This window comes from Halyomorpha halys, unplaced genomic scaffold (assembly GCF_000696795.3).
Source record: "Halyomorpha halys isolate HHAL.00 unplaced genomic scaffold, Hhal_1.1 Scaffold91.1, whole genome shotgun sequence".
Lineage (NCBI taxonomy): Eukaryota > Metazoa > Arthropoda > Insecta > Hemiptera > Pentatomidae > Halyomorpha > Halyomorpha halys.
In genome coordinates, this window is record NW_027110755.1 from 1373541 (window position 1) to 1381642 (window position 8102).

Below are 8102 nucleotides of genomic sequence, written 5' to 3' on the forward strand. Positions count from 1 at the left end.
GTATTTTTATTTCTATCATTTTATCTTAACATAGTTTCATTTTGTATCTTTTTAGCCCTGATGAAGCCCTGCAAAGTGGGGCGAAACGTTGGAAACTAAATAGTTGTAAACTATTTTTATTTCTCTTTTGACCGCAACCCTGACCATCTCCCTATATATCAATTTTTACGGTCAACTATACATACATATATAAAAAAGAAACACTGCAGTAGGTAGTGATATCATATCATATCATATGAATGTAGGAAGTTACTCTTCACATTGTGGACACTCATACTCCCTGTCAAACGTCTGTCATACTCACCACTCAATTCGTGGACACATGAAGGGCAAATTGATGTTTAAGCCCTTCATGCACACAAAAGTGAAAACTGACCTCCTCAGATGCTTGGGGTGATTGACATCCCCACATCAACAAGCCTGTGAATCCTGCTCTCTAGTTCCATTTCGTCAGGTAGAACTGCCCTGCTGCTTGGATATTGTTGAAAGTAAATTGTCTCTTCTCAGAGTAAGCCTGGACATCCTAAACAGCTCATCTGTTTCATAGGATGACATTCCTTCTTTCATCGCATTCAATGCATTTTCCGTGATATTTCAAATATATCACTCACAAGAAGCATGATAACAAAAATAAAAAGCTTAGAAATATTTCGGCAAAAGATAAAATCATCCCTTTTGATGAAATAAGTGCTGAAAAATATTTACTTTAAATATTCCAGTTGCAATTTAAAAGTAAATGTGATGGAGGAAATCAGAAAGCAGATTCTAATTCTGGATAACAAATCCTTCAAAAAAGCCTAAAATGATTTTTAGGACTTTGTCAATCAGGTAACATTAACTTCTGAGTTAATTAATTTTTTTTTACACATGATTATTTTTAAAAGTATATCTTTATACTTACTCAATGAATTTTAACTGTAGAGCTCTTGTTTTTATGGGAATTTAATTGCTTTACATTTCGGCTTTTTACTTTTTTAATATAGCAACAGGATCTTAATTTTTATCTAAGTTCTTTTGAAAAATACTGTTTTTTTTTTCTCTTTTTGTATAAAATTAGAGGATGATAGAGAAAACAGGTGGCATAACCGATATATTACGATGATCGAGATTCACAAAAAAAACATACACACGGTATAAAAATTAAGTAAAATTTTGTAAACTAATGTAATATATATATAAGATAGTTGGGACAAGGTGCTTCTAGAATGATTCTTTAGTTTTTTTGAACAAATCGCCTCCTTGCACAACCGTTGATCTAGTAACAGTACTTTTTGACAAAGTACTGCACCTCCTAACCCTTCATGAGTTGTAGCGTTACGGATTTTATTTTTTTAAATATAAAAAGAAGTATAATTACGATTCATAGAGATTTAAACAAATTGTCCTGTAACTCTTTTTGGAATTATTATTTAAAATGCCACCTCTACTTCTAAAGGATGAATGAGCCATTGAGGACAAGAATGTAAACCAAACCTTTAAAGAAGAAAGAAGATTCTAAAAATTGTTGTGGACGAGTTGAAGAAGTGAGTTATTCAAATTACGCTTCTGTTATTGTGAGACATGTTTCAAAAATGTGTGTTTTATTACCAAAAATGTTGATCTAAATTTTCACTATATGAGATAAAATATTCTGGTTGTAACATCTCAAATATTCAAAAATGAAGAATATTTTCTTTTATTTGTTATTATTATATTATAAGCCTACCTCTCAGACTGGATTACTAGGCTCTTGGATGGCTACAAATTCGGTGTCTTCTAGTTCATCAATCATCTCCGGCGGCCACTTGGTGACAAAAAATGTGATAATGAAACCAAAACAAAGGGCTCTATATGGAGCAACCCTGAAGGCGACAAGCCCCAGCAAGTCAATCAATACATCAACCATATCTTGTAACCTGTTGAAGACAATCTATCTTGAATAATTTCTTTAGGAGAATCGAAAGTAATTACATATTGAAGATAATATAACAGTAAGTAAATATCTTTGTACCAACCATATATTGTAATCTATTATAAATATAAATTACCTTATGTTTATTGTATATGGCTTATACACCTTATGTAAAATATATCATTAGTATCTTTGCGTCATTAAAAACGATCTAAGGTAAGTATCTTAAAATAAATTATATCTTGTAATATATATTCGAAATTTTTATAGTTTAATAACATAAATCTTTGAATAAATAGTTTAAATGTTGAAATGATGAACAAAAAAAAAAAAAGAAATAAAAAAGGAACTCTGACAAGAGAACAGATATTCTCTTTGACCTAAGTTACTACGATTTACCTTGTTTACAACAAGTCTTTCTAGAGCATCACTAGCATTTCATGGCACCTCATGTCAAAGATATTAATTGCTCATCAATAACACTAGGTATTATTCGCGCCACACGGTCTATAATATTAACATAGGAAGCTGTCATAACCTTGGCTCTATCTAAACTAAGTTCCTGGAAATTGCTCTGCGTCAAAACTCTCCTATTGTTCAAACCTATCTAGGGATTGGATAGGCCCTACTTATATGTGTATATAAGAAACACTGTGTCAATGATTAACATCAGTAGAAAAAAACTGAAAGGGCACTCTAGGAGATGAGTTGTGTTCTATTTGTAAGTAGATAGTTGTTGCGAATAATGTGTAACAGTTTCTGTCTTTCTTCATATAAATCAAGTAACTTATACCAGTGGTTGCATCACAATACCTAATTACTACTTTTTTTGCTGTCAGTGGCTTGCCGACAGCAAATATTTTTGTTAAATTAAACAATTTATTATTTTTTTAAAATAGTTTTTATTGTGTACTAATAAAATCTACCACAATCAGGAGCAAAAAGTATTAGTGTTCTAAGTATTCATTCATACTACATAGCATTGATGATTGTACGAAGGATTTTAAATTGAAAAGGCTGAATACACTTGATATTGGAAACTTTTGCAGTTCCCCACAGTTCAAGTGAATAGCTCCAAATGGGTTTCAGAATTTCTTGTAGATCGTTTGTTTTCAGTTGAAAGATGGGAGTTCCCGTTCAGTGATCCATATAATTCTCTTATTATCGGTTATGTTCTTGTCTTTTAAGTCTGGTGAATGGATTCGATGTTAGTATTGTGTCTAGTAGGAAGCCCAGATACAAGAGCGTGTTAGAGAAGGAAAGTTTTGTAGAGTTATATAGGATAGGTGGATATTCGTCGGAGAGTGAAAGGGACGTATTTACTAACTGTCATTTTGACTGACCATTAATACACCAATATTATTCCTATTCATCGAGAGGATTTGGTGGTCTATTGTAAAGATAAAAATACGAAGATTATAAAAATATTCATTCTAAAATTTTTGTTACAAAACCAGTTACTATATCAAATAAAATGTTTAAAGCTAAATAGGTGTATATCAAGTATTAAACAAGGCGGCAACGGTGAAAACTTTTAAATCTTCTAGAGTAAATAAATATTATATATTATAATAATTTTATTTTGAAAAATTATTGCAATAAAAATAGCTCATTGGACCTACCCAACATTGTCTCTTCTAAACCTGAAGGTTAACATGATTTTGAATTGAAGTAACTTCATACGAACATTTTTGTCATATATAAGTATATTTTAAGGAAGCATTAGAAGAAAAATGAGTGAGAATAATCTTATACAATGTAGTAACAACACTCTGAATCAGTGTCTTATTATTTTCCTTATCTTCTAATCATGATTGTGATTTGTAATATGTTTGCTTATTTGTGTATTTTGTACTATTGTGTTTAATATAAAACTTTTTTTTATGAACCCCTTACGGGGGGGGGGTGGAGGAGGGTTTAGCCTTATGTGATCAACCTATTCTAACCATGGTGGGGAGTCAAGTTTTCATTTCGTGAGACCACAACAGAAATGAAAACAGTCGACCCCACAGGCCGGATCCGAACCGGCGCCGCCGCAGTTCTCAGGCCGTAAAGACCTGCGCCTCAATCACCTGAGCTACGGACGGCCCACATTTAATATACAATTTGTTAAAAATAACTTCTATTTTTGCATTTAAACGAAATACCACAGTTGTGAAAACGTTTAGAAGAACACCATTGTTGCAACAGCGATCCCAAACATTGAAATAATAACATTGGTTATTACTCCTATCAACCAACGTTATTAATATTAACCACCAACAACATGTAAGCAATACAATTCTCTTTCTTTTTTATAAATATTTACAATGCCTACAAGAGAAGAATTTTTAAGTTTGCATAATAAATTAGTGGCGTTAGAATTAAAACTCAATAACCCTCCCTACTATCATATATAAAACTCGAAGAAGTGTTTGTTCCACGATGTAGCGGCTGTGAAGAACAAGGTATCAGAAAATTATTATTTTATTATATATTATAATTATTATTAAAATTATTGATTAAGTGATCAGAAAATCCTCTGTATACTGGTACTCACTCCGTTGTCTCCAGTACGTTCAAAACAATTATCATTTACGGGGATAGACTCAATATAACAGAATCATGAGACAGAGTTAAGCCTGCCGAGTTACACCCAACAGCAAAGCGGTTACTAAGAAAGGGCTCAAAACTAACTACCTCTCTGGTATCGTTAACACTATGTGGGACAGTATATTGTTAGTGTGTAAATATTGGAAATATAGTCGCTTGAAAGTGTTAGCCTGTATTTACTTGGAAAGCTTAGCTCAAAATGCAAGAAGATAAATCATTTAAAACATTTTTGCCTAACTTCGTTCCAGTGTGAGAAGTAATTAGTACTGTTAATTTCTAACTGTAAACTAGATTTTGGATTGAAGGTACACATAATTTTTAATTCGTTAAGAAAACAGTTTTTTTAATATACATTTTCTAAGAATGAAAATTATGACAAAAATGAAGAGAAGATGAATGAACATTCAATGTTTATTTTTTTTTCCATTGGTGGTTTGGTGAAGAACTGTATTTTGCAATGAAAGGTTTCAAAATATTTTTCCAAAATATTCATTTTTATCCCTGGTAAGCAGCTAGTGATATCTTGGAAGAGATTATTTGCAACGAAAAAGCGTTAGGATCACAGACCGATTACCGGTTTTATTGCAGGTTTAATTACAAAGAATAACAATCTGAGGATAATTTAAGTAATTATCCACCATTATCAGAAAATTGTTTGAACGATTACATACCAAATCTTTTTTTTTCTTCAGGCCAGATTGCATTGAGATGACGTACCTTCTCCCATGGCACCTAGCGACCCCCAACAAGCAGCGAAAAACACCTCACATTTTTTTTAATTTTTCTAACCTTTATCACGCCAACCATCTTTGCAACAATGAAAGCGCTTTCGACATGATTGTAGAAAAATGTTTATTTGATTTAAATTAGTCAAGGTTACTTCTGTCTTCAAACTGTCACACAGTGGGCCATATGACATATATAGCTGGAAAAAATTATTCTAGCACCGTTTTCTATATTTTTGAGGCTACTGGTTTAGAAAAAAAAATTGTAAAAAATCTAGAACTGGTAGTTTTTAAGATACGGCCTTAATTTTGCAAGTATGGACTAAAAAATAAAAAATAATTGTTTCGCATTAGTTAGTGAGGATAATAATGGTATAAATTCTATAAAATTTCAGATCATACTTATACTGATACAATGTTCTCTACAATATGTCGTGTTTCAATGAATATACGTACGTGAATAAGTCTTGACCCGATTTACACTAATCCCCTACTTGTCTCCCATTTTTGACCAAATCCCCTCCCCCCCCCCTAAATTTTAAGGAAAATAATTTTTTGCATGCGTAAGAGAAAGGAGAAGGTTTATCTGTTAAAATTGGTGCCAGAAAATTTGGACAACAATGTTCTTTCTATAGATGATGCTTACAAACAGACATTTTCACTTAAAATGGCATATAAACATTCTCAAAGATATAGTTTTACTACTCCTGACTTGAATTTGGATCAAAAAATAGTCAGGAATCTCAAGTATTACAACCCCAGCTTTAGAAACTACATCAGCATCTCTTTCTGAACCGGTTCCCGGAAAATGCTTCTTTTGTGGTGGTACCCCACTCCCCTCTTGACATTATTATTACGCCATGCTAGCTGCTAGTGAGGCACCTGTCACATTAGAGGAGGCACTGGAATCTGAAGAAGGGCCAAAATGGAGAAATTCAAAATCCTTGAAGAAATTGCGTCTTTGGAAGAAAATGGTATATGGATTCTTCTTGATTTAAAGAAATATCTCTCGACAAGGCGATTCAATTTCAATAACGCTGGGAATTCAGTGGATAGCATGTCCATGATTGAATTAATTTTTCGTTATAGTAGAGCTGCAGTTACTTGGGGCAGTAGCGAGCAAAAGTGCATTGTGATTTTTACAACGTAAGCGGAATTAATTGCTGCAAGGAGCAAACGAATCAATGTGACTGTCTCGCTTGTACGGTGCTTTCTTTGGTTGGGACCAGTGATGTTCCTGTACTGATGGTAGGTAACTAAAGTGCCATTCAGCTTATCAAAGATCCGAATTTCAAAGCTAATCTATGCATATCGATATCTGGTATAAATTCGTGAGAGAGATACCGGGAAGATGACCTGCAGGTGCTTTATGTTCCCAGCGAAGAGCAGATAGCGGACATCTTTTCTCCAATTTTTTTTTTTTAACGATTTTTTTGTCATATAACTCCTCATTACTTGAGGGTAATGTACATTAAATATAAATACTCGTTTAAAATTTTCATTGATGCTTGTACCAACGATTGTTTAATTTCAAGTAAAAAACTTTCTTGTGGCAACTTTTTTTTTTTCATTGTAAATTATAATATAAAGCTAGGAAAGAAAATAAATCACTATATTTTGATTTTACATTTTTAACTCTTGAATTTTATTTAACATAATTAAAAAGCTTTGTGACAACTCTAAATACTATTAGCAACCTCATAATTCCACGTTACAAATTAATTGTGTATGAATTAGATGCTGACAAGAAAGTTGTTTTTATACAGCTACTTCTTCCCACACATAATTTATGATGAGTTATAGATTTTAATGTTATGGAATTCGAGCAATATTTAAAAAGCCTCTGAAATCGAAAAACGGCATCATGTCTTTTCAAACGGACAATTACAGCGAGTAGGTTGGTCGATGAACGACATGTCACAATCTCACAAGAGGAGATCGTAACGCTAAAAAAAAAGGCCATCACTTTCGAAATATTAGCTTAAAACGGGAAGGAGAGACTTTGAGATAGTTTAATCGAGCAATATTTAAAAAGCCCCTGAAATCGAAAAACGGCATCAAGGATTATATGTTAAACTATATTGTGGTCTAATATATGATAGTATATGCGGTGATAAGTCTTTTATTGATACACTTAAGGACCATATCAGTAGATGAGTAAAATCTTCAGGACTTAAAATGTGATGGGATAATAAAAATAAGAAAAATGGGGAAAAGAGTGTTGAGTTAAAACTAGATTCTGTACGTTTCGGCTTTGATCTGGCCGTTCTCAGATGCATTAATAGAACATTTTTTTTCTGAGGTTTTCCTTTTCCTAATCGATCTGGTAATGAGGTTTTCTTTTGTAATAATGTTTCCTTCTTTATATTATGTTAAAAAAAAAATTATTCGTGGTCGTATAGTAGAGTAGTTCTCTAATATTTAGTTTTTATACACGTCATCTTTCTTTTTTTTTGACAAAATCATTAGCTAGATACTTCATCTTCCTTTTTTTTTTTCCTCTGGCTTTCGTCGAGTTTTTACAGCAGAATATTCTTTGCATTTATCAGTGATCGAAAAAGTACTTTCATTAATTTTTTTAAGAAAAAATCTCAATAAAGGTTTTCCTAAAGACATGGAAACATGGCATATACTTCATATACTTTTATTAAATAAAAATAAAAAGTATTAACAGCTACTATGAACACAACGTAGACATTAGGGATAGAACAATTAAAAGTGAATATTAATAATAGTATAAGAAAAAGTTGATTAAACAAGATGTATGTATACATGTGTTTTATTTATAAAAATTTTAATTTATTTCATTAGTCTAAATTAAGAATTAATTACGATTTATAAATCATTCTTTTGAAATATAGGATTATTAAAAGTCTTAAATAGTACATTAATGC

The 8102-nt window shown here is 31.9% G+C and overlaps 1 long non-coding RNA gene across 1 annotated transcript in view; it reads right to left on the reverse strand.

The window, feature by feature from the left end:
• LOC106677199 (uncharacterized) overlaps positions 1-5371 on the reverse strand; it is an 11114-nt gene extending 5743 nt beyond the window's left edge. Inside the window, exons 1-2 of the long non-coding RNA XR_001342560.3 lie at positions 5155-5371; positions 1706-1895 (exon numbers count right to left, since the gene is read on the reverse strand). This is a non-coding gene — a long non-coding RNA (uncharacterized lncRNA). The remainder of the gene's footprint in view (positions 1-1705; positions 1896-5154) is intronic.
• Between the last annotated feature and the right edge of the window lie 2731 nt (positions 5372-8102).